This window comes from Pithys albifrons, chromosome 3 (genome assembly GCF_047495875.1).
Source record: "Pithys albifrons albifrons isolate INPA30051 chromosome 3, PitAlb_v1, whole genome shotgun sequence".
NCBI classification, from domain to species: domain Eukaryota; kingdom Metazoa; phylum Chordata; class Aves; order Passeriformes; family Thamnophilidae; genus Pithys; species Pithys albifrons.
In genome coordinates this window covers 5,696,966-5,724,775 of record NC_092460.1, presented here as the reverse complement: position 1 = coordinate 5,724,775, position 27,810 = coordinate 5,696,966, and the positions used below count along the sequence as shown (strand labels likewise).

General features: G+C 42.3%; 1 protein-coding gene and 1 long non-coding RNA gene across 5 annotated transcripts in view; both read right to left on the bottom strand.

Annotated features, from left to right (window-relative positions):
- TAFA4 (TAFA chemokine like family member 4) overlaps positions 1–22,897 on the bottom strand; it is an 82,169-nt gene extending 59,272 nt beyond the window's left edge. For 3 of the 4 annotated variants that reach the window (XM_071549681.1, XM_071549678.1, XM_071549682.1), the window contains exons 1-3: positions 22,874–22,897; positions 19,451–19,573; positions 18,804–18,992 (exon numbers count right to left, since the gene is read on the bottom strand). The gene's annotated coding sequence lies outside the window, so the exon portion shown is untranslated. Of the gene's footprint in view, positions 1–12,209; positions 12,305–18,803; positions 18,993–19,450; positions 19,574–22,873 lie in introns of those variants that run through there. The other variant, XM_071549680.1, reaches the window with a different exon arrangement.
- Positions 22,898–25,922: 3,025 nt separating this feature from the next.
- On the bottom strand, positions 25,923–27,052 carry LOC139669241 (uncharacterized). The gene is made up of 3 exons (XR_011697213.1): positions 26,870–27,052; positions 26,306–26,484; positions 25,923–26,224 (listed from the first exon to the last, which is right to left on the bottom strand). It is a non-coding gene; the product is annotated as an uncharacterized lncRNA (long non-coding RNA).
- Positions 27,053–27,810: the final 758 nt, after the last annotated feature.

Genomic DNA, 27,810 nt, shown 5'->3' with positions numbered 1-27,810 from the left:
GAAAATGACAAGCATTTTGGCCAAAATCAGCAAGAGAGGCTGCAGGTAACCAAACCTTCACTCACCAGAGTGAGTGAAGTCACTCATCACCACCTCGGAAAAGAAAGGGGCACTTTTAATTTAGAGCTGTGCCTTGCACTAAGCAAACCCCAATTGTTTTCACATAGTTTCCTCCTGCCAGTTTAGCCTAATACTTCATTTTTCAACCATGGATAAGTCCTGTCTACCTCTATCCTCCCCTAAAATTCACAGAAAATGGTCAAAATTCATTCCTCTGCTCACAGAACTGGTGAGCCAAACCTAAAGGACATTTTCAGAGAGTGCAACCACCCTTATTTTACTTTCCTGGTTCTTTTTCTAAGCTGATGTCTTTGGGCAAATAGAATAAATACTTGGGTATTTATTTGTTCAGTTTCATTCAGATTGTATGACTGTGAGGAGGTACTTTTGAGTATGAAGCATCTTGTAGCAGCTGTGTGTCAGAAAGACAGAAGAACCCACTTGGAACAGACACTGCCGAGAAAAGAGAATAAATGGCCAATGGAGGGTGTGGTTTATCTTTAAATTATTTTTGCTCTCCAGCCAAAGACAGTTGGTTTCTTAAACCACAATTTTGTCCTTTTAAATTTGACTACTCAATTGTACCAGAATTCTTAATTATTTCACTGCTTGCAATAGCACCATCCAATTTATTACCAGAGAATAGCAGTATAGCATAAATAATCTATCACCTTTTTAACCTGAAGGTCTCAGCATCTGGTCTTCAAGAGTATGAGAGATTTCTTATTTAATAATGGAATAGTCCTATGACAATCACCCTAACTGGAAAGGATTGCTTTCTGAAGCTTCTGTTCTCCACTGAGGAGTTATCAGAGCTCTCTGAATACAGTGTTTAAGCCCCACTGCAACAGTCTGGGCACAGCTATGGGTTGCCTGGGACCCTTTGGGACTTTTATCCACCAGAGAGCTTTGGCCCACTCATCTCTTGAGATGTATGTCCCAAAACAGAACCACAGCCATATCCTGTCTGTGTGTTGTACAGTGTGGAGCAAAAATGATGAATGAAAGGGAAGATCCAGAGGTTGCTCCCTTGGCACAGGGGACCAGTAACAGTATCTCTGCTGGGACAGGGTAAACTTCAGCTGGATTTGCACATTTAAAAAGATGTCCCAGAAAGATCTTCTGAGCACCGTGCAATACAAATACAGACAGACTAGGCTTGAGAGGTTTGCAATTAGTTTTTGTTGCCTCTTAATTACATCTTTGACACTGACAGTCTTGTTCTGCACAAGAAACACTCACATCCATTACTACCAATGGAGCAAAATCCATGGCAAGTGTTTGCTACTCATTTCAGCAACAAAAGTAACATGATTAATCAAAAGCTAAAGCAAGACAAAGTGAACAAAACAAGGTAAAACAAAGTAAAGACTGAAGCACCAACGTATCCTCAACACTTCACAGTTTGGAAAGGCATTGCTGAGCAGAACAGGAAGAGTTTGCCTGCCCAAATCACACACTGTTTGTCAAACCATCCCATGGAAGTTCTACAGAAACATCCTAACAGACTGCTCAGCTCATGTCCTATCTACCAAGCAATGCCTTACCTAGAGATTTTATAAAGTCTCCCCTCAATTCCTTCCTATTATAGCTCTGATCTACCTACAATGTGCCCCTTTTCTCACCACTCAGCTGAGCCACTTCAAACAGGACAGCCTTGAGTCCAGTGAGAAGGAAAATCTGAAAATCTTTGTGAACCAGCTTTGCCTTACCCTGGAAAGCTAATGGAGATGTCTAGAAAAAACAGGAATAACTAAACCTCCAAACCAGCCACTGGACAATGCATTTGCAGCAGAAAGGCAGTGACCCAAGGACCTGAAGCAGAAGCTCAGTCGTGCCTGTCAAATCTTGTATTTGTAGCTGCACTGAGATTTGAGAGTCAAGCTTGAAAACAAGAATGACTTAGGAGTCACTTAGAATTTAAGCATGAGAATTGTGGAAGTTTTATTCAAGGCACAGCACTACACACAGAATTATTCCCACCAGAGAATCCACCAGTAGAGCTGGTGTGGGGGCCTGCTCCATTAGTGTGAAACAAAAAAAACCCACAGTGTGTGATGTAGAGGAGCCCTCCCAGCCCAAGGCTGTTTATCTCCTCCTTTAATAAGATCAACTACCACATCTTAATAGAGCAGCTCCTCCTAACAACTCCTCCCCTGCACTGTGTACCCTGATGATGTCTACTCGATATTAAAAGCATCATTGGATGCCTGGAGACGTTCCTTTTTTTATCACATATAATTTGTAAAGGTAGTCAAAAAATAGCAAGCAATTTAGCCCGGAATTTTGCCAGCTCAGATATTCAGAGCACATGTGATCAAAGAGCTGAATTTGCCAGTCACTGGAAAAACAATCAGGCTCATAACCTGACTTCCACCACTGGAGACAGAGCCTGTAAACATCACTATTGATCAGAGCACAACTATTTTCATCAGCCTGCACTGCTCTGGACATTAAACATCTGCAGAGTCAACTCTCACATAAGCTGAAGTTAGGGCAGGTAGTTCCAAGAATTTAACATTGCCTATACATGAGCAGTTTTCAAAAGAATAAGCAACTGAAGACACTATGAAATTACACCAAAAATTGAAGAAAAAGATATCATAAATGGATTTTGTGTAAGACTGCAGGTTATGTTGCAGCATATTGACATATACAACAAATTAAAACAGCTAATTCATCTTACTACCTTCCACTGATAATTTTTTAATTAAGTTACTTATCTTTATCTACATATTTAAGAATGTAGATCTTTCATTATTCATCTCCTAAAGAAAATCAATGTTGTCCTGATTTGCTACAGCTCAAACAAGGGAGCAGTATTATCTAAAAAAGACTGACTAATAGAAAAATAATTCATTAACTTTATTAGCAAGCCCTACAAAAATGCTATTGGGCACATTTTCATACTCCCAAAAGTCTAAATTATGAACCAAAAGCTTAATATTGTTCAGTATAACTAAAATATACATAATGATATTTTTTAAAAATGCTTACAAATAAAAAACAAAAAAGTAGAACACTATTATAATAGTCCAATGAACTGTTTTAGAAATTTCAGCCCTAATACTGGATTATACTATAAATATCACTATAAAAAAGCTTCATATTCTGTTTGTTGTTATTTCTTACATATTATTCTGCATTTTATTATTACTATGAGACTGGAAGATAATCTGTAGCACTGGTTAGATGCAAGTGTCTAAATGCCTATCCACTACACAGTTTTGTAATATTTGCACATCAAAACAGACTCTGGTTTTACACTTGGGATTCCAAGGCTTTATAAAAGACACAGTGAAAAGAGTAAACTTTGAATCTCAATTTCTGGAGGAAACAGACTTTTTCTAGTCATTTTAAGTGTCCTTTTCTTCTCAAGGTGACCTTAACTTTCAGATTTGTAAAATGGTTTCCTCTTGTGTTCAATCCTACTGTGTAATAAGTTTTAAAAATAACTATTTATCTTCTTTAATATATTAGTCATATACAGCAAGAGAAGCCTCTGTGGGAATTTTTGCTATTGAGTTTGCTCAAGCTTAAGTCAATGCTGATTTAGAAAATATAACTTATGCTTAGTAACAAACAATCATGGATATATTTATTGGAATAACATCATTCCATTGTCCTCCAGCAGCATGTTTGGTTTATCAGTTGCAATTCTATAGATTGGTGGATATTTACAGTGACCGAGGCAATTTGAAAGTAATGCTTTTATGTTGCCCATCTTATTGTACTTTTGCAAGCCTGAATCGCTGGCATTTGGGAAATAAATAAATCTGATGGTTCTGAAAAATGTAAATGAAATGCAAATTAACTGGGCAGGTGTGTGTTATATTTATTTCTGAGAAGGGAGAGTTGATGCTTTGCTCAGAAACTGCCCATTGCACAAGTTAGATTTAAGCAAGTCTAAATGTTTTTAGATTTTGCCTCACTAATCATGACCTCAGCTGCCTGCACCATGTAATGACAATAATGAATAAACATGCTGTGCTTATGAAGAACTAGAACCTAACAAGCTGATCAATTGTTAATTCTATAAAGTGACTAAAACGTGTCTCCACTATCAATAAGTAAATCAGCTTCTATTTGCGGTACTAATGCACCTTGTGCATACCCTCCAGCTATCCTGCCCTTCTCTGTAATAATGTAATTATCAGTTTGGTCATATTTAAGTACAATCTGAATGAGTTTTGATATTATTTTGGTCTTGAGGATGGAAAAATAGGAGGCAAAAATGTTTGGCTGTTTAAAGAGACACACTGCATTTATTTGGAGGATGCAGATTTTCCTTTTGCCCTCCAATTAGTTATACAAAATTATTCCTTTGAAAACCAATTATTTTACAGCATTATTCTTAAATCATACAGACTATTATCAGACAGACATTCCAGAGAAGAAGGCCTTTTTATTATTAATGCCCTTTTGCTCTAAGTGTCTGTAACAAAGAATTTGAACAAAAGACAACAATCCCCACTAACTGTAACAGATGTTTCTGCTGTAGAAAAAAAAGGACATTTAAAATAAAACCAATTTGGCTTTATTCAGTCTTTATTTTTCCTCCCACATGAGGAAAACACAGAAGGTAGATCAGATTTTTAGCCACAATACAATTAAGCATATTCCATATATACTGATTACAAGTAGCTGTCTCCAGTACCTTTCCAAGCAAGATTTAGCAGTAATAGTTTATTCATTGCTGAAGAACATATTCAGGGAAAAAAGCATGTTTAATACTTGCAAAACCCAAGAATTTTGCTTAAATTATCTCTTTTCTTTCTCACTCTTACAGCTGCCTGCAGACACCGGGTGAATGCAGCTACCTGTTCATCCACCCAAAAACACAACCCATCTGGGGTGCAGCCTGCGAGCAAACTGCCCCTGGAGCATTTCGTGATTGATACACACTGGCAGGGTGAGTAATTGTATCTAAAGTGCTGAACCTTTTCAGAGTTATAAACAGTAATTATTCTTAAAGGTTTATGGCTTCTGTGACTATTTTTCTATTGTTAAACTGAAATATATACCACAAAAATACATTAGAAACATCTACAGGAAGGAAATGTTCTGGAGGGAAATGCTCTTAAGTATGGGGATAAGCTCAATACCAATTAATTTCTAACACTTAATGAACTAAATGAACCTATTAATTTTTTAGGTGAAAGGTTACACCAATTCTACCAGGAATTGTCCTGCTTCACCTCAGATCCATCCTTCCATGTCAATTTGGTGTAGAAAAGGAGGGATAGTCCTTTTTACCTGGAATTGTCTTAATATAAGACAATCAGTGCAGGTTTTTAAAAGTAATTTTATCTAAGAAAATATTGTTCTTTTAATGGTCCCTGAATAGAAGCAGATCTATTACTAAGCAAAAGCAGAATTAATTGTTTCAAGAGCACACCAAAAATATGGGGATAATTTAGTACTAAAATAATTAGCTCTTTCCCCTTTCAGCCGAAGCCCATACACCTCTAACTAGTAAGTATTTCCACAGTTAATCTGTTACTCCAGTAGTACCATTCAGCTGAACAAGCCAATGTCAAATGCTCATCCATGTGCTTCCAAATAATGGATATAAACTCAAAGGTTCAGGGACACTGTTTAACTGAGTAATGTAACAGGAATACACATATATGACAATCTTTCTATATTCCACCAAATGACTAATCCTTTTTTCAGATTCAATGGCCTATTTTATGTGCAGGTCCACTCACTGCTGTAGATCTGTGTTTGGGGAAAATTTTATAGCACTTGACTTCTAACCATGGTGCTTCACAGTCATTAAACTGACAGAGCTCAGCACAAATAGTAATGCAGTCAACATGAGCCTGCCAGGCAGCCAGGATCAGGGTTTTACAGCTGCCTGTGTTCATGCTGGGACAATTCCAGTGAAACCAGTAAAACGCTCATGGAGTGAGGCACAGCTGCACATATACACAGAAAGGTTTAGCCCCATACCATCAATGCCATCTGACCAATGGTAAACCCACTGATGTGTTACATCCTGGTTTTCCTTGGAGTGGAAGCAGTGCTGTGGCCCCATAGCAGAGAAGCCATAAGACCTGCTCTGCTCTCGGGATTTCCTTCATATTCTCTTGCATTTTCTAGGAACAGGACAAATGGATATCCTGAGTACAGCTCTGGCACTGCCAAAGTCCGTGATAAAGCCAGAGGAGGAGGTAACAGCAAAGAGGAAGAAATGACACCCCCCACCCTCCCTTCCTAGTGACTCTGCTGAGCATTTGCCAGGAAACTGGAAGTAAACCAGCAAGGAATGTGGGCTGCTTGAATGCCCAGTGAGGAGACAATCACCAGCAACTAGAGCTTCTCTATTTTCTTTTCAGAATTATCATAGAACAATATGGCCTGAAAGGGACCATAAAGGTTCAACTGCCCCTCCATGAGCAGGGACACCTTCCACTGGACCAGGTTGCTCCAAGCTCCATCCAACTTGGCCTTGGACACTTCCATGGAGGGGCAGCCACAGCTTCTCTGGGCAACCTGTGCCAGGACCTCAGTACCCCCACCATGAAACATTTTTCCTAATATCTAGTATAAACCTGTTCTCTTTCAGTTTAAAGCCATTCCCTCTTGTCCTACCACTACATTCCCTTGTAAATTATAGAGAACAAAGTCCCAAAGAATAATTTAAGCAGGGCATATTAACCCCACTACTTGTGTCATAGAATCATACTTTCATTAAAGAAGTCAACCACACCTGTTCAATAGTTTAGACATAATACGAACTTTCATTTAAGAGTCCAAGCTAAGTTAATTTTGCCAGGAAATTGTAATACAGATGCATTATATTAATTTCTGGAATACGACATTTTTCTTCCTGTCTCCAAAATTATTAGCATCTTACAGTGGCTTGAATTAAAAAAGAAACATTTATTTTATCACCCTGATATCAACTCACTGCAATATAATATTTTTGAAACAGGAAAATATCACAGCTTGGCATCATAAATTCAACACTGCAACAAGATAAATCCTTCCCATTAATGTAAACCGCTGTACTTCACAATATATCTGCATCTGCAATGCACTTCTGTTTGCTGATCCGACTATCATAAACACACATAATTCTCATTGAATAATGGAAGCGGCAAAGAAATGCGAGGGTAACTGCTCTCTAGACTAAACCAGCCACAGCCTGGTCCTTCAAACAGATTCACTCATGCAGGGATGTTCCTGCTTTTATATGACAACATAAAATACCATCATCCCCACAACTGGAATCTACATAACACAGCAAATGACATCGAGGGGCAGTCACTCCTTAATTACACATGCACAGAATGTGTGCTGGAAGCTTTATTAACTTGCAATATATATAAATCCCAGAGATGCACATAGGAGAGACTAGGTACCCTATCAATTAAGAGTTTCTGAATTTCTTACTGAATACCTGAGGTGACACTGAAATGACTCAGAAAAAAAAGAAGCTCATTTAATTTTGTTGAAAAGAAAAATCACTAACCCTTCAGTGCTTCCTACAACAACTCAGTTTCCACCTTTTCCCCTTTACACTGAGATTAACGCTCAAACTTGCGCCAAATGGGAATTTGGCATACAGTTTAGGAAATGCAAACACATGAATTAATAACCCGAATTATGCAAATATGAACCTGAAATTCGCAATTTGTTTTAAAAAGCAGAAAGAACTCCTGTTAATTGGTTTATCCGTGTCTAGGCATTACTCAAATGCTTCTGGCTTAGTTAGCAGCTTCTTGCAGGCTCGGAACGAAAGCCTACAAAGGCTTTAAGAGCTATAGCACCAGAGTTCTGCTTCCTCCTTTGTAAGGAGAAGGTTTACTTCTTCCAGAACCAGTAAGTTCAGGCTGATTGCAGCTACACCATGTCCTTCAGCTCAGATGGAGGCAGCACATGGCTGAGTTGTACTTGGCAAGTAGCTGGAGATCAGAAGGGGCAAAGAGCTCTGCATCGAGGGTTGGGGACTAAGTTCTTTAACCATCTTTTACCATCATGTAACACCGAGGACAGGATTGCTGCCCTTAATACATTTATCCTTGTTATAGCTCACAGCACATGTAACGCAAGTCTTACTTTAAAGGAGGGAGAGAGAAAACTTGTACTGATGCTGTGTAGAGGGAAATATCCTTCTGGGAGAAAGGCCTGACCCTACCAGGGTTTTTATTCCATAGAGGTTCCCTGTAAAGTGTAACTGAAATTGAAACACAACAGAAGGGGCAATAAAAACAACAGGTCACCTTTGGAGTCACACAGATACCCAATACTACTTTCCTTCATTTGAGCTTTACTCTGTCATAGTTGTACCAAGGGCAAGAAAATCAGCATTTCAGCTCACAGCGTTCCAAAATAACTGCTGCAAAATATAAAATAGAGCAAAATTGGTGAAATCCGCAGTGCTTTGTTCCTCCTCACAAGCCTCTTCAGAATAGCAAAGAGGCTTCAGTGGCACAGTCCAAGAGAAATCCCCACTGCTTGCAAGTATTCAGGATGCTCTGCCACTGCAAAGCAGCTCAGCTCATGCTGCCTGACCTCAGGTGAAAGTGTGCTGTGATCCTCTGATCTGCAGGGCTGGCACTGGCTTCAAAGCAACCGCTTGCATGATGGTTATCACATTTTTCAAAGGGAAAAAGAGCTGCTGAAGGAGTTCTACTAGACCTTGAGAAGGGGCAAGGAGTCCCAGGGCCATAAACTGTGAAAGTGAGACAAGGGAAATCCAATACCTTGGATGAAAAGTATTTATATAGGAGAGATCTTTATTCTGAGTGTGCTTCCAAAATCCAGGAAAAAACAGTATGCTCAAGGCTTTCCTCAGGAGACTGAAATGAGACTTAGCACTCCAAGGCATCTCGTTGATCCATATTCATAGTGATAGTGAGTTTAAAACAATAAAAGATGGGTGTTAGAGTGTTATTAAAGATTGATATTCCAAACAAAACAATTTTTGCACCCACAAATATAAGTTTAGTTCTAGATTAAGAGCCTATTTTTTCAATGGCAAACACAGGTGACAATATAAAAACACAATAATTTAAGATTTCTTAAGAAATTTTATTTTGCATGAACCTGAGAATTAGCTGCTTTTCATTGAATATTTCACTGTTTACCTCTCTATATACCTTTTTTTTCTAGTACTTGAGGAGTGCTGGCAAAATTCTGTCCTTTTCACTCAAGAGCCCAGTCCTCTAATTGTGCAGCTTTGCCTGAGAGAGGACAGCAGGTGCTGGCCTTCAATTAATAAAAGATTGGCATGGGGAGATCAGGAACTGCTCACAAGTACCAGCAACTGGTTGCCAGTTCATATCTAATCCCGAACAGTCACATCTGGAAGGCAATACCAGGTAATACCTGCACCTGAGCTGTATGACCAGGAGAACTGGTGAATTTAATCTGGTTCTTAGGACTCTCAGTAAAGTCAATGTGAAGCTCTTTATGCAATTAAAATAATATCCCAGAATTACCAGAGCTGGAGCAGCCTTCTAGGCAGCTGAGGAAAAAGGCCATGGAATAAGTGGCATGAACCCAGACAATCTCTGCACCCTGGCAAGCCAGAGAGCTCTTCAGTATTGGACTAAAATCTATCACTAAGGCTCTTTTTTCATTTTGGCTGTGTTTTTTCTTCAATAATTAGGAGCTTTTTAGCTATCAGAGTACATCAAACCTGTACCTTCCACAAGCACTGAAGTCACTCAGAGAAATATATCAAACATCAATATGAAACTAGAAGGGGTGGGGGAAACAAATCTGCTACAGCATCATCTAAAACATAAGACACTAAGTAATAGCTTTAAAAAAATCTATTTCACACAGATGAAAATCATTACAGTTCTCTAGAGACCCTCTCTCTCTCTGCAGCAACCCGTGTCATTTCCTAGCTGGAAAAAATGTGCCACAGGATATCAAAAGATGGTAACGTTCTTCTGATTTTAATATTCCTCTAATCCAATAATTGCTTGTTTACTGCTTTCTAATTTAAAGGTAATTCATTAGATGTATCCTGTCATGTCTTATTGGCAGTGAAGGCGTAAGGATCATACACAACTCTGAGGCATGTCAGTCATATTGCAAATATTCTGTGTGGGTCCCTCAGTGTCAAGGGCTATCAATGCAATGGCACTGATAAGGGAGAGTGTGTGCGTACCTACATATAAATTACAACCAAAAACATTGAAAGACTTCAGGGATGAAGTCTCTACCCAAAAATTTACTTTCAGCATTAACAATTCTAGCAAACAGAAAACATTTAAGATAATATAAGTAATTGGTGTGCAAATATTTGTGATAGTGACACAAAGGCTCTTGCACAGCCTGAGGGGAAGCCCCTGACTGGCCTGCAGGGAACTTGGGTGAGTCTGCTGCAATGATGGCTAAGGAAACATTAGGCAGAAGAGGCAGCCTGAACTCCAAAATGCACATTTCAGGAGCCAGACCATGCCAGACAACATCTGTTGCAATTCTGCAAAAGCCACCCAAGACAGCAGAGTTTTTGAGTAACCCGAGAGCAAAGTAGCACGAACTGAGGCCAAGGGCTTCAGACCTGCTGGACCTTGGCATCACGGAGGGAACGAGGTCCTGAGGTGAAGGCGGAGTGCAGCAGGAGCCATTAGCACAACGGGGAACACGCACCTTCCTGCCTCCCCAGCCCCAGCATCCACCTGGCTGCACGGCTTCCCTCCTCGCTCCCCTGGCACGGGTGCTGTGCCTGCCTCCACGTGAGCAGCCCTACTCAAGCAACAAGGCAAAGGAGGCAATTTACTACAGGTGAAACCACTGTGTGCTCAAACATGCTGTTCAGGCAGTTCTCCTGCCACAAGGGCTTAGAACTCTGGCTGTTTACACTCTGCCAGACACAAGCTCAGTCGCATTTTCTCTCTCTGTGCCAGGGAACTAATACATCCATTTTCAATAATCTCTTCCCAAGAAGTGAAACCTTTAACCATCCAGACTTACTGCACACATGTGGCTGTTTAATGAATAGTGGCTATCTCGGAGGAGGACACAAGACCGACAAACACAATGACTCTATGCTAGGAAACCACCAAACTTGCTCCTTAGGAGAACGGCAGGATCACCACATCAGTTTGGAAGACAGTTTGGGTCAGTACGTGTCCAAACCCATCCCTTCATTGGCTGTCAGTGATGTCATGCCCGTGCATTAATCCCCGGTGACTGCAGGTTTAACATCACACGTATCACCACATCATCTACTAACGACAATGACCGCGCGTCTTGGAGGAAATTACTCGAGCAGAGAACAAAGCAACTTGTTGAAATGGGGAAAGTCTCATCTCTAAAGTGAATACTTCCCGCTTTTCTTTTGTCAAACTGAAGTTGCTGGGGTCAGGAAATAACACATACCTCGCTGAAAGGAGTGGGTATTGTTGGAGCTCTGTTTTAAAGAAAGTAAATCCTCAAGATCTCCCACTCGAAAAGGTGAAAGCGCCAGTGGTGAGAAATCAAATGATAAGGGAAATAAAAGTATTTCAAGAGCTGTAAAATCGGTAGCTGAAATTATAAACATTTTTATAAAGAGGGAAGAAAAAAGTAAGAGTGATATTGCAGGGCAAGCTTCTCCCTTTGCCAGCGACACCTTCATCACTAAATAACGGTGGCAGTAAATGAATTGCGTGCAGACACACTAGGACAGGCATATTTTTAACTCTAACACCGGTACTTGGAGTGTTACGGACTGACACTCATACAACCAGTCTCCCACCGCCGGAGCCGGAGCCTGCCCGGCCCACAGGGTTCACTACACACGTACTGAGAAGAGCAAATACCCCAGACACTTGCGGCACGGGGTGTGCCCGGAGCCGGGGATCCCGCTGCCGCCGGCCGGGCAGCCTGCCAGCCCCCCATGGCCTCTTGAGGAACACTGTTGGTCACCGCACTCCCCGTGATTATTGCACTCCGAAATACAAGTTACATCGCAGACGGAGCGATGCTTCTCCCAGATGCCTCGCTCCGGCGCGGATCACACACACCCCGCCCGGGACGCGCAGAACGGAGCACCAGCCCCGACAGCGGCGGGGAGACAGCCCGGCACCTCCCGCATGGAGCTCCATCCCAGGCAGCAGCAGGGAATGCCCGGTCCCCGCCCAACCCATCCCAGCCCCGCAGCTGCCGGCTCTCCGGCTCCGCTTCCCGGTACCGCTCACCTGGCTGCCGTCTCGTCCGAGGAGCGGCTGCGGAGGCAGGAGCGAAGTGCGGGGAGGGGGAAATCACCCACGAGAGAGCAGGGAGCGCACCCGGCGTTCAGACTGCCAGGAGGGTTCTCCGCACAGACTTCCGCACGTATCGGCGCACCGCCCAAAGTGGCTTTGGAACTCCCCTCCCACTCCTCCTCCTCAGAATCGGGGTTGGAATCACGGTGTCACGGCTTCGCTGTCTCTCCCCCCGTACCTGACTCCACCGCGCTCGGTAAGCGCGGAGCCAGCGCTGTTCGGCCGACGTGCCCTCACCTCCCTGTCTCCCTCCGCTCCGGGCAGCGGGATGGTGCCAGGGAGATCGCGCTGCCTTTCAGAGGCAGAGCCTTCCCTCAGCCCGGGCTCTTAGCCGCCTGACGGAGCCCTGACCTTATTTCAGCATCCGAGAGGTCGCTGCTCAGCCGAGGGAAGAGACAGGAGGTGTTTTCTAGCTCCCAGCCGGGCCGGAGTTCTCAGCATCTTTTGGAGAAAGCCGCAACTTGAGAAGGGTGCGTGGGATCACGGCCGCAACATGCCTCTTACCGCATGTCTGACCGCTGCTGCCCCTACCCCACTGTCCTGTGGCTTATCATTAAATCGTCACCTTCACAAATTTAGTTTAAATGGAAAAAAATAAAAGATGGTGTTTCCCTGGCTACAAAGCCGGGGTCACTTCAACAGCCTTTCCAGCAGCCACTGGGAAACGGTTTCTTCTTCTTTTTCTGCCACTGACTCTCTGCGCAACCTTTATCATCTCACTTTGCACCCTCAGTTTCTCCTGTAGCTCTGGTGCTTGCCTAAACAGTGACGTCTAAATACGTGCTTCTGTGGGAGTCAGGCATTTAAATATGTATAGATAGGAGTTCCATTTCTATGAGAGAGGGCAGTGTCTCACCGTAACTGACCGCGGGGCTCCGTGCAACAGTAGGTTGATCTCGGCTGTGTTACCTAAATCCTGCTGTGATACAAATCATCATTCTTCTGGACAAACATTCCTTAAATTGGAAGAATCATTGAAAAAAATGCCTTTTGGAACAGGGCAGGCCACTTTCATCACAGGAAATCACTCGTTGGCTACTCCTGTGGAATTGCATATTGCCTTTCAAATTGTCTTTGCGCAACTTCTCTAGTGCACATGTGAAAAACAATAAAAATCTCAAAAGCTTTCACATCACCATTAATTGTAAATTAAAAGTACAGGAGTAGACTTTCATATCCTGGATGAATACATTTAGCCTGAAAAAAAGGGTCCAAATCTCCAGACTCAGCACCCCCTCATCTCATGTTAGCATATCTCAGCTATGCACTTCTAATCAATAGGAATTATGATACAGTCAAATATCCATCTCATTTCTTATGTGAGGAGCTGTCACCTCATTGCCTACTGTTCCTGGCATTTAACATCCCCTCTAGACCTCTAGCAAGCCTATGAAAGGGGGCAGAGAAAAGGCAGAGATAGCAGGGGGTTCAAAGGTTGCATGAAGAAATGTAAGAAGTAGACCTGGGGAAAAGGAAAAGAACTGGCTGTACTGATGGGAAGGATTTAGAGGACAGGAGTCACAAATCAACAGAAAAAAGGTCTGTTCTTGCTGCCTGAAGTACAGTTTGTTGAAAATAGGCTGGTCAGGACATCAGACAGGGATTACATAGGATCAACACACCCTGGTATGTGTGGATGGAGCAGGTTACCGGCTGTGGGTGCTCTTACAACTGAGCTGCTGAGCCATAACAGATAGGAGTTCACATCTCTCCCTGGCCTGGTGCAATCCTGTGCTCACATTTCCTTCCACAGCCACTGTCTCTTAGTCTCAGTTTTCCCCTCCAGACAATGCAGGCAGCCACGTTTCTTGTGCAGGGTTGCTGTCAAAATGAATTAAGAGGTCCAAAGAGTACTTTGAAATGCAGATATTATGCTCACTAGTTTTAATGCCTCCAAAGCGGTCTCCAGATATCTCTAAATCCTCAAGATATCCCTGATCAATTCCTGTTTTACAGATGAGGAAGCCAAGCAGAGGGATGGATGCTTTAGTCCATCTCTTTTATGTCGGATTCTGAGGGTTCCCCTGACCTTGCCATGGCTCAGATTCCCAGTTGTTGGCCCGGTGTCCAAGCCCCATCCAAAACCACATTTTGCTGATGACATAGAATAAGCACCACACATGCAGAGTCTTCACACCTGCTTATTAAGCCCCTATAAAGCTATTTCCTTTGACAAGTCAATGTCCAGGCTTGAGCTCCCATCCCCTCTCACAGCCTGGTGTTACACACATATTTTGGCATCCACTGTGGCCTGTAGGACCCTCTGAGAAAGCCTGGGTGCTGTGGGGCTGAACTAGATCTCCCCCTGTATTTTCCTTGTCTTTCCAGGTGTACTGGAAAGGAGCAGGACACAAGAGCTTCTAGTCCCCAGGCCTGTGATCAAATTATCTCTCCCTCTGTCACACATCCTAATCACCACAGCTGGCGGTCATGCCAACAATATTAACGCTGCTGAGTAGCTTTCAGTTTTGCAATTAGCAAGGTTTTCTGCTTCCCTCAAATAAAAAATAGGCTTGTGCTTCTTAACGCTGCATAAATGACACAGATACATTCAAGGCCCATGTTACTGCCTTGTTGAGATGAACCAACATCAGAAGTGCTGCAGATATTTTAAATCTTTTGAAGATTAAAACGGTTACAAAGCTTATTATTTCTAAACATGTTTATCCTGCCTCTCTTTTTTGTTTGCAAAATTAGGCAAAGCACAGTTTAAATAAACAACTATTGTACTATTAAACATTGATTAAAGAAAAGGGTTCCATTTAAATTATTAAGTGGTAAGATAAAAAGCATCCCTTCCCTTTTGCACACTACTTTATTCAGAAGTCAAACTTCTGTAGTCTCACTGAATGCTAATGAGCAGCATAATAATGCACAAGGGCAAGAGGGGGCTGAGTAATTAAAAACAGAGGCCAGAAATCAAAGGGCTTGAAATACACTTACCAAAATAATTCAATTATACATTAGAAACCTGGGATAATCAAGACACATCCCACAGTTTCATTCATCATTACGCCCCAATTTAATATCTCTGATGGTTTGCTGTACACAGGAAGCTGCAATTGGGACTTTCATGTGCGATGCCTCAGCCAAAGACACAAAGGCAACGTGCACTCAGGTCCCATCCTCATCTCGAAAATGGCTTCACTTGACTGAGTATATTCTCAGTTATCTGAGTTGGGGAAATATTTTTGGCCACAAGCTATTTCTGTGTTGGTTGGAATACTCCTTTTTTGCTGTGGCTTTGCAATTAATACAAATATCCACACCCACCATTTTATCTTCCCTATAAATCCATCTCCCACCTCTGTCCTTGGCTTCATCTCTTGCTGTGGCTTCAGAATTTCCTGGTTGTCCACAAAAATCTCTGCTAAACAAAGCAGTGGGTAGGTTTGTTCAGCAAACCATGGATTTAGCTGGGATGGCACCATGGGACTCTCAGGTTTCCATGCAACACCAGCTAGGTCAAAAAATCCTGATGTAGCTTTGCAATGTCACCACTTTATGGGCCAGGGAGTCCCAGAACAGCTCCTAGTCTCCAGGACAGCAAAGGGGACTGTAACATTTTTAGGAAATTCCATGCTATGCTATAAAACAAAGAAAAAGGAAACAGTTTGATCTTGTTCAGTGTACAGAAACCAACGGAGGATTTATGTTATTTTGCCTTGTGCAGTCATGATGCAATAAGCAATGATCAAACTTAGTCCATTGCACTGACAACAGCTTAATGGAGGGAACTGTAAGTGATGCATTGTCATGAACCATGGACAAAACAGAAAAATTGAACAGGATGTCCCTGCTGACAAAGGAGAACTCTGTATTCAAAAAGTTTGCAGATGCACAAATTGTTACTTCAATTCTGGTGCATAATTAAGGCAAGGACAGGTGATAAATATAGGAAACAACCCATTTCAGGAAAAAAAACCCAAACCCCAAAAATTTCAGCAAACCCAATTTCTCTCAGCTTTCTGAGGAATCACACTCTCATTGGCTTATCATAATTTTTAAATATTTAAGCATAGAGACTACTAGTTGCCTCTAATGAGCAGTGAAGTCAAACTAAACACTGCTGTGCTCCACAGGGTGAGAGGAGCCTGTAGGCCAGCACAGGGCACAATATTAAACGGTGAAAGAGGGAAACACGAATCTCAGGTCAAGTTTTCCAAAACTAGGAGTTTTAATTAAAATGAAGGTTGTGACTTCAGGTCTTTAGTGTAGTCCCAGCTATTACTGAGCTTTGCTGCATCTTCTATTCAAAGCAAAACAAAGGGCTACATGTGAAGAGCGAGGGAGTTTCAGCCAGTGCATGACAGCAGCTAATGTGGATGCCTCCAAGTTTCCTCAGCCCTATCACCCACATCTTCCTCAATCAAAAATAAAGCTCTTTTTGAGATGATTCAGCTTCCCCCACATCAAAACAAAAAAAGAAAAAAGTTAAAGAAGCACATTCACTTGCTAAAGGAGACCATTAAGCCAAACAAACCAGCCTGTAATGTGAGTAGAGCAATATTTGCCAAAGGAGAAGAGGGAACTGTGCAAGACAGACATAATTTCAACTTACAGTAAGTTAGAGAGTAAAATACATATTTCCACTCCCCCCACCCGTTTTTCTAATGAGGAATACATTTTTAGAAGAGAAGACTCTAACACACACGTTTCTTGATTTTGCAGAGCAACTGACTGAAATGGAGGAGCTGTAAATGGAGGCAGAGTTTGAGCTACATGGGAGCCCCACTGCTCAATATTCATTTCTCAAGTTTGTGGTTGAAATACTCTAATAGATATCTTAGTGACATCCTCTTCCGAGAAACAGTCTGGGGCAGTAATTCTGACAGGACAAGTCAGCTGTAATGAATCTCTTTCCTCAGCGCAGATGGGGCCTCGCTCTGCTCACATGCATAGCTCCTTCCACTTCCTAAGACTACATGGAGACAAGAGAAAGTAGCTCTGGCCTCTTATCTTACCTGCCTTAAACAATACAGTGGAAATCAATAAATGAACTTCATTTTCTTTAAATATGCAATTACATGGAATAGATCATAGAAGTGACAAAACCCAGGACAACTCCACAAACCCAGAGCGGGGCTCTGATTTCTATCAATACAAGATGAAAGTCATGTAGTTGCTCATTTACAGCTCAAAGCTGCATTATTTTTTCTAACTCAGGCTGTATTGGTAGCCATCTGAACTCTGTAAAGCAGAAATATCAAGCCATCTTGATATTCCTTCCACAGTAAATAACGATTTACAAAGTAGGGGAGGAAATCTCCCTTCCTCTCCCTCTTTCAATTCATTAGGTTCAACTGTGATAACCAGTGAGGCATACAGGAAAGGGTTAGGTATCTCTGCCTCTGAATATTTAATTTGGGACTAAATGTAATGCACAGCATCCTCACACCCTTGGGAGTTCAGCAGCCAATATGCCAATGAATATATCCTGACAATAGTGATTTTTTTCTGCACTTTGGAGGCATGAGTGACATTTGCTCACCACATATGTTACATCGGATGCTGAGGTCTACACTTGTGAGAAATTAATCAGAATCCATCTGTTTCCTTCTCATCCTGGACAATTTCATTACAACTTAACCAAAGATTATAGGCTTCCCATGTCTGTGTCCCCAGCCCCCAGCCCAGTCTTGGTGTTTCCATACTGAATGATTAAAGCTGCTTAGTTTAAGTAAGGCCAGAATCAATCTTCCTTCCTGTAGGGAAAGGCATAATGCTCATGAGCAGGGTCCAAAATCTGCTCAAAATTACATGTAGGTAAATCCAGAATATCCCTACTGAACCATAGGGGGGTTAGATTTATCATGGAGTAGGATATGGACCTTAATCTTTCCATGCATATTTGTGGTGGCTAATTTTGATCAACATCAGGCTCAAAATGCCACAAGGTCAGTCAGTGCAGGTCCTCTGTTATGTTTTCATCTACCTGCCCAGGTGGTGAGCAGAGGGATGGCTCATCCCTTCTGTGGGGCTGGGAGATACTGTGCTACTGTTGGGGAAAGAAAGTGCTCTGTCTTAAAATGCTGCCTGTACTTACATAGGCAAGTTCTTTGCATATTTCCTGTTTATTAATATTTCCTTAATTCAATGTAGTAGCAAGGGAGAACAGGACATAAAAATTGCTTGGACTCTGACTTATAATTTATAATTTTGCCTAATTTTGCACAATGATAGATGAATAGTTTAAAAGGGAGGTTTTCTGAGAGTTCTTGACAAGGCAGAAATGGCACAAAAACCCCAAAAGCAGAAGCATCCATGGGAATCTGGTTACCAATATCATTGGTGACAATTGCAGCCAAGTCTGTAAACGTGAGGTCTCTTCAGTGACAGAGAAACCAAAAACATGAACTCAAAAGTGAGATTTCCATTTCAGAAACTACAGACAGAGAGACATGGACTGGGAGGCCTGGGAAAGCCCAGTAAAGAGGGAAATGAACTCAAGTGAAAAGGAGCTGAGGGGCAGCTGTAGCACATGGGTCAGGCAGGGATGGCAGGTCCCAAAACCTTTCTGCCACTTACCTGTGAGTGCTTTTGCTGCTTGGCCTAAAACTTGGAAGGTACTTGGAGACACAAGGCTTTCCACCAGCTTCAGCAGTTCCTTTTTGGAATACCTCTGCCAGTCGTGGCTGCTCCCACAGTGCCACTCAAGGTTCAGATCCCAGCCTGGGAAGTGGCACAAAGCAGATGCTGGTCCCTCTGAGTATTGAGCTGCTGGGCAGGAGCAGGAGGACCCCAACAAGGTTAATGTGGTTGCCCAAAACTATGCAAACAGCCCCCCAGCACTGCAGCTTCATGGGGACCAGCCCCAAAACCTGAACGTGCAGGCAACAGGAGAGGAAGGAGACAAGCAAGCAAAGCTGTGCAGGACTAGCCAGAAGGAGCAGCTCTGAAAAATAGATTGTGGCAATGAGACCTCAAGCAAAGAAATTCATCCAGCAGTGGGGAGGTGGAAGCTGAAGGCAAATGAGATGTGCAAAGCAGAATAGCACTCAGCAGCACGAGATGGGAGCCACACGAGGCTCCCTGACCCCGCTTGGAGCTGCACTGCCTTCCCCACGTCTCACAGCCATTATTCCAGCTGACTTGCAGATACTAAATAGTTATTTTTGAAATGAAGGTGCATCCAGATCGGGCTGTCATAGCCTGTCTTTTCAATCAGGACTTACTTGATCAGATGCTCTTTTGCCGTAATATAATCACATGATACCAGGGCTTTAAACAGGACCTGTATTCCAGCTCCAGTGCTGGATACTTCCTTGCCAGAAAGATATCGACACATCAGGAGATAGCTATAAAAGAAAAGAGAGATCTTGCATAAATTAACTTGTGCTATTTATAGACATAGAGAGCAGTCTATCCATGGGACCATCTGCTAATCTATGTCCCATGGCAATTAAAGTCAACATTTCACCATTTCTCCATCAAGGGCTGAGATTATGCACTGAACTCTTTTTTTTTTTATATAACACCATCCTTACATCTGTGCTGTTTAGTGTCTCTTTCCAGTTTTCCATGACAATTCCCATACCCACTCTCTGAGTGCCTACTACAAGAAAGGAAAGAGTCAAATGGATTATTTTTATTCAAATATAGTAAAAGAGCCAATAGGTGACAAAGGGTCTGTTTAATTTATTGATTCTCATGAACTTCTCTCTCTTGATAAAAAGAGACATTAGGCACCAAATAAATTTGATACAAAGTGATCTTCATACAGTTTAATCTTTTCAGTGCTCCTGGTTGTAAACAGACCCCATAGATTTTCAGAAGTGACTTATGATTTTAGACCCTATGTTTTAAAGCATCCAAACCAAGATGCTTCCAAAAATTACCAAAACCTGTGAGCAGACCTCTCACCGTCTCATTTTCTTTGGGGAAAGCTGGAAGCCTAAAAACTATGGCATCCAAATATTTTGCTTTAGAAAACATATAAAGACAAAACCCAACTTTACTTAATGTATAGTTTGTCTATATTATAGATATAGAGAATTTTCTGAGGTAACTTAAAAGCTCGAGTCCTACTTTCTTGTTCTGCATCCTTTTATACACAACATATTGTTATTACTCCATGTAATTTTAATAATTTATACTGACACCATCACTTTAGCAATTGAATTCACTACATTTAGCAACAGGAGTTACTATAAAAGCAAGGAAGAAAATACAGAAGATTCGATTAGCAGGAACATTTGCAGAAAGGTAACCTTACAGCAGGACTGAAGGGCTCTTGCTCAGGCAACAGATATTATTTCACAGAAATAATTACAGAAATACTTGTTTCATGGACACTAATACATTTGGTTAATTTAAAAAAAAAAAAGCTAAAGGCTTTCATAGCTACTGAGTTGACCAGTTACACAAATAAGAACTAAAGCAATGCTCCCCCTCTGTCATAGCTGATACTACAAAAACCTCCTCTTTTTATTCCAGCTGTGTGGGGAGGTGTGTGTGAGAGAAAGAAATGGAAATGTTCAACCGAGACACAAACAAACATTACCCCTTTGTTGGTCTGAAAGTTACTGCAGTCACAAGACAATTAGAAGTGATGTGAGCACAGAGCTTTCCACAATTTATGCTGCCTGAGCTGCTCTTTGTGGGAATGACCACCTCCCAAATCTCCCTTCCACTCTGGTTTTCCCTTTCCAGGAATACAAAAACTCTGAGAATGAAGGTGCTGAAGATGAGATTCACATCCATGGCTTTCTTCCCAAAGCTCCAAACTCTCTGCTCAAAACCTAAAGGTTATTATTCAAAGTCCTAGAGGAGAAAAATTGTTCAATACCTTCCCTCAGCATCTAAAAAGACATAACAGACCATTACTGAGTACGGATATAACATACACAGAGTATATCAGGGCATAGATGTAAGGATTTGTGGAGAGGTTTTAAAGCCATTGTTGTCCATTTTTGCACATTAAAACCCACAGAGTGTTTTATTTAGAGCACTAAATCCTTTCATTTCTCTCTGGCTAGATTTTTAACTATTAAAATATTCATCATGCACTCCAAGAATCTCAATGCCAAGTATTTATTTTATTTTTTATAACCTTTTAAATAGTTTCTTTAAAATACCTTCAGGTGTACATAATGCTCTCTAAAAAACACTGAAAAAACAGAGAGGAGAGACATGAGGCATCAGACACTGCTGAGACCTCAGTACAACAAAGGAGTGGATTCCATGAAATTCCAAGCTAAGGATAGACAGAAAGGGCATTTTTTCGAAGTTGAAAGTTTTCAGAGTGAAAATCCTTCATGTTTCACATAAGTGGATGTAACTTTCTACTGCAAGTGGGTGGGGAGGAGGGGGAAGCTTCTATAAAGGGGATATTTGTGTCAAAACCTCCCATTTAGATTTCCCTTGAGATGAACAATATTTTTGTCAGGTGGGTGCCTGACACTTAGAAAGATCACTATGTTCTACTTGAAAATTCCACCCTCATCCTGTTACTCTCTTTGCCTGAGAGGACACCCCTGGCCCTGAAATGATGCTCTCCCAGGTTGCAGGCAGGGGCTGGACACGGTGCTAGTGCTGCTGCTCATTCTGCAATACCAGACCCTCCCACCTCCCGGTACAGCCACGCTGGGAGCCGCTCACAGCTCCTGCTCCAGGCAGCCTGGGACAGTCGGGACGGATCAGCCCAGGCTCTGCTTGTCAGAGACGGTCCGAGAGCTGCCCTTTCTGAGGGCAATATTCACTCTTGTTGCCCCATCCCTGGAAATCTTTAAGGCCAGGCTGGATGGGGCTCTGAGCAAGCTGGTCTAGTGGAAGGTGTCCCTGCCCATGGCAGGGGGTTGGAACAAGATGAAACAACCCAAATTATTCAGTGATACTCTAATTCATTCTCTGATTCCATGACTACCATACAGTGATGCACAAGGTGCATCCCTGGAGCCAGCCTTGCACACTTGGCACAGGAGCAGGAGGGGTCTCGTGTCAGCAAAGGGGATCCTACAGTGATGGGATCTCCTGCCCACAGTGGTGGGATAAATGGCACAGATACTGCAGCACCATCACTGGTAGCAGCTGAGTCTGCAGCTCATGAGCTCATCCCAGCACTGTCTTCCTGGTCAGAAGATCAGCAATACCACAGAGGCTCAGCCCATTTTGGGAATGGTGGTAAATCAGACATCTTCAGCCTGGAAAGATGTTTTGTATGGAGCCACTGACAGAGAGCAGAGCCAGGGCTGGCTCATATGCCTTCACACCCCGGTAACGTGCTGCTCCTCACCCTGCAGCCTCCTCAGCTAGAGATGCTGAATGTGATCAAATGCAATTTGGCAGCTGTGAAGCTCAGTTACAAACTGCCTGGGAAGAGATTACCTTTGGCTTCCAGAACATTTCTTCTAATCTGAAGAGAAGCAGATACCTCCCCTCTCCTCCCTGTGAAGCCTCTGATTTATGCACAGAGCCAACCTCATTCTCAATACCACATTTTGAACCATTATGTTCCACTCTATATTCCCACGTGGGATTTAACTTCTTCCACGTGGAAAAAAACCCTATATTTTAACTGTCCTTCCTTCTGTTTCTTCTCATAGAGGAAGGAGTCAAAGGGTGAGGTGCAAACCTGAAAAATTATACCACACTTTTACCAACTGCTTTGGCATCTCCTCCAACACCTCTCTGGCCACCAGGGCTCCCCAGAGGACATGGGTAGGCAGCATCTTCAGGTGATTTCACACAGGATTTGTGCCATTGTTTCCCTGTCCAAAGGGCTTTCATTTTGGATCTATACAAACCTAGAAAGCAGAAGATAATATTTACCTGTTAAAGTCTCCAAGGAGTGAGGCATGTGCTTGCACATAGTTATTCCACCTGTCTTGTTTTCTCTCCCAGACACCAAGATTAATGAAAAAAGGCAAGTAAGACTGCATTTGTAGACGCTGACTACATTATTACTGAACACAGATCTTAACACCAAACGTCTGGGTCATTTAAAAGGTGACATGCATTTGTGGGGAAACACATTCAGTTTATTTATGAACAACAGAAGGACATGGTGGATCCACTATATCATAGGCTTCCCAAGCAAAATGCACCAGTCAAGTTGGAGTAAGTGAAGACATCCCACAACTGGGGAGGAAGATTGCTCTTTTTCAGCAAATTGCTGATTCTAGGGCATATTAGGTATCATTAATGGATTAAATAATTTTCCTGAAACATGACCTGCTGTTTTCACAAACAAGTCTCTTACCTTTGCCACATTTATTTCCTACAAACTCTTTGATTTTCATTTAATGTCTATCTAAAAGGCTAAAGACCCAGGCACTCCACTCAGTTGCACTGACATTATCTTTTAATTAGCAGAGGTCACTTAATGCTTTTAGTACAATCAACAGTTGCTTTCTTACCATGATCAACTACAAGAACATCACGGTTAATGCAGACTGATTAAAACTTGAAAATCCTTTAGCATAGAAGTATCTCAGTACAAGTATAATCAAGCTGTTGCACATAGATCATTTTCCTTCACAGCTTTGATTGCAGCACCACCAGGAAGAACAATCCAGGACCTGTGGGTAAATGCTTCTCTTATACCATGGGTCTCACCAGAGACCTGAAAAAGCCATGGGTGAAATTAAACCCCAGGACTATCTCCAGCTTGGTTTGACATCCACTGAGTGCTTCCAAAACCTGGTCTCAAAAGAGGGAAAACTAAAATTAGGGCTCACATGTGATTGATAAATGATAAATAAAGCTCACACTGGAGAGATTTACACAACTCACTGCTCAGCATTGCAGCTGAAAGCACGTATTAAAAATTGGGACCAATCATATAACATCTTGCAAGCGTAAATCAGTCTCCTCATACACAATTGAAGCTGGGATCCTTCCCCGATTTCCGCAAAGAAAGACCTCTTGGGTGTTTGGTAGGGAGAGATTTATCTGAACGGAATGAGTTTTTTGGGAGTAGGGACCATGTTCAGCCCAAGACAATGGCAAGTCTTCTACTCCAGAGTCACCTGCTCTGTTCAGAGACAGATTTTAAAAGCAAACAGACAGGGCTGCTGCCTTCAATACCTAACAGTTTTGTTAATCCTTATCCTTTTGACCCATGCACAAAGAAAATTATTCCAGGAAACCAATGGTAACCACTCCTTTATAATCCCTGTATCATATCTGCTATGGAGGTTGCAAATTTAGTAAAATGAGAAGATCTTTTACTGTGCCCATTATAAATTAACACAGGCTTTTAATCTTGGTAGCTTTTTATTGCTAGACAAGGAGCATATGACAGAAAACATACCACAAACAAAAAAACCAGGATGAACTAGACCAAAAAATAGAGCAAGCATGTCCATTTAAAAAACAATTACATAGAGCTCCCTTGGAATGGCCATATACATCCCTAGACCAGCTGCTTTCATCTCCTCTGCTGCATTTAGGTTATGAAAGGATTTAGTTTCCCAAGAAAAGAATTGGAGACACAAGGAAGGCAGGGCAATTTTAAATTAAACAGCATGACTATGGTAACATCTGCAATAGATTGGATGCCCTAAACACAGTGCAGGAGAGATCTGTCGTCTTATCTACGGTTTGGTAAATAATTTCTCCTACCTCAAGGGTCATTACATCTTCAGCTCTTTCTGTCATTTGTGATTCCACTGAAAGGCTGAAGAATAAAGTCTCTACAGGTGCTTATGGTGCAAGTGAGCAGCTATAAATAACATCCTGGTGTTCGGCTGCGCGGGATATAAAAACCTCATTCCCATCCTGACACCCCTTCATTAGACACCAACCTTCAGCCCTACAGATCTCAGCATCTCCCAACATCAAATTTGTCAGGCGGTCACTAAGCAGAAATATGAGCCATTAGGGAAAAGGTTTTCTGTTACCCCCACATACCCCAAGCTCCATAGTGCTCTCCTAAGAGAAATGGGGATTTGGAGTGGGGGGAAGTCCCACCAAGTGGCACATTCCCAAACTGGTGATTCAGCACAAAACCTTTCCTTTCCAGTCTGAACTTGCTGGGTGGGGGATAACATCCCAAGAGGCAGGAGCAGATCCCCACTGGGGATGCACTCATACATCTCTCCCCAGCTGCCGCTCGGTGTTTTCTCCAGCAAAGTGGAACACGAGGCTCCCTCAGAACCACCATGAGCTGCCCTGGGAGCCGCAGCTATGGCTCTGTTGTAGGCTGAGGTGTGTTAAAATAAACCTGTCAGTCTGTGGCTGGAGACTGTTTCTATTACTGGGGAAGAGATTTAAGACCGGGGCTGGTGCAGCAGCATCTCCCTGCTGGTCCCTGGAGAGACATGGGCTCAGCGCTGCCTGTGGAATGTACCAGCACAAAGAGGAGCTCAGGCATAAGGGATGTGAGAGAAGCTCATTGTATGGGTGCTGGTTTTTAGACAGAACCAAAAATAGCAGAGTCACTTTAATTAAAGAGATGGGGTAAAATCCCAGAAAGATTTCAAGTACAAGGTATTAAAACTACAAGAGCTGAGGAGAAGGTGAAGGGGCACTTAGATCAGGCAGGCCGAGCTAGACACGTAAGCGATGCACAGAGACCTCATGGGACAAGGTTAGGACAGAAGTGACAGCTGGTCTGAAGAAATAGCATTTTAAGATCCAAAACCCTGTCAGGAAAACCCAACCGTGCGACCGATAGAGAAGTTCAATAAAAAATGGGCAGGCAGAAAAAGGACACAGGGTACATAAATACATGCTTATTCAATAAAGCAAGAAATGGAACAGCAAAATTGAGCAAACAAGGCTGCCTGGTGGCAGGAGACAGCCTGATTTATTTGCCTTGCTGAAACACAGCAGCGTGGAAAACACAGTGGGGAAACTGTGTTGTCTCGGTAGGAATTATTCAGCAAAGGAGGGTTAGGTCATGGCTGGAGCACCACAAAGAGCCTCTGGAAGCCAAGTTTCCACAGGAAGAAAAATCACACAGATGATGCATAATTGATGCAGATATACCAGGAGTGTTGAATGCTCTGGGGACAGAGAGGAAAATTATTTTAAAGGAAAAAAAACAACAAATAGTTAATAATACAGCAGTAGTGACTTCTAATTACCTGTACACAACTGATTACAGCCCATGCCACAGTGACAAGCTGTTTCTTAGCAACTCAGAGGCAACCTTTTTCCAGGGAGGGAAGCTCCCATCTCCTGGGGACCAAAGTTCAGCAGTAAACTCTGCCTGGACCATTAGGTTTTAGGGGCTGTGGGACATTGTAGTGATGTATTTTATCTCCTATAGGAAGAGAGTACACACACACACACACACAAAAAAAAAAAAATTGGAAATGTGGGTAGGATTCAAGCAGTCCTGTAAAGGAGGATATTCAAATCCTGGACCGGGCATGGGTGACACGCAGGAGTTTCTGGCAGAAGGGAGATGCAGCATCACAGGAGTCAGCAGCACAGGGGAAAGCACAAATTCTCAGGACCAGAAGGCTTCACCAGAAAGCTCTGCAAGGAGAGAGAAACTGGGCCTCCAGCACAGAGACCCCTTCCCACTAATATCAGGTATCCCCTTTCTTTAAGAAATTCTCAAGACAAATCCATTTCCCAGTCAATTTTTTTTTTAACTTGCCAAAGAAGTCAATTATTTTGAGAAGCCAGTAAGTTACACATACCTTGGTGAAAAACATATTCCTGTAGAGAAAAACTGCACCTCTCCACAAGCAAACCTGAAAAATCGTAAGGGAAATTCACATATAAGTCGTATGATATTTCAAAACATCTTGGGCAAATGCACTGGCAAGGGTCTGTTGATGAGCTGAAGTATCCAGGAGAGAGGGAATATTTTCATGGCTCAAGAACTGGTTAAGAGACAGGCGTAGGTGGTTAATTTTTAAGAGGATCAAAGACCTGCATCACCGTTGATGTTTAATAAATTAATGAGCTGGAAAAGCACACAAAGAATAAATGTCAAATACCAGAGTGAAGCTAGGAAAACTCCAGGGGCTCAGGAAATCTGCATGAGCAGGCACACAGTAAAATAAACACACCCAGAGCACGACACAGCCCTACTGCATAGACATGAGGATTTTAATTCACTGGAAATCGCCTCCAATAATAATTAATAGCGAAAAAGAAAAAAATTAACTGGAGCTGCCTGCAACAGCCATGCTAAAATTTTTCTCTGTGGAGTGTTGATTGGGAGAGTGGATGGAAGGAGGAGAGTTCCCATGTCCAGTGACATCAGACCCCACCTCTGATGCAATCGTAGTGCCACTGAAGTCCCAAGAGGGGCAAGCTGTGGATTTCAGTGCAGGCAGTGTCAGTCACCCTCTCCAGCTCAGACTGATGGCAAAAGTCTAAAGCATAACCAAAACCAAAAGGTCAAAAAGAAGCAGCCCAGAGTTACTCTGGATTAACCTTACTCCAAGAGTAACAGAATATATTAGAAGTAAATTGACACTTTCCTCTGATGAGAGAAACCTGAGATGTCTTCCTAGTAAAGAGAAAAAGGAAACAAATTTTTTTAAAAAGAAGAATTTAGATTACCAGAATTCAAAAAGTGATGGAAAGACAAGCTGGGGGACAAAAAAGCTGCATAGAACATGCTGTACTC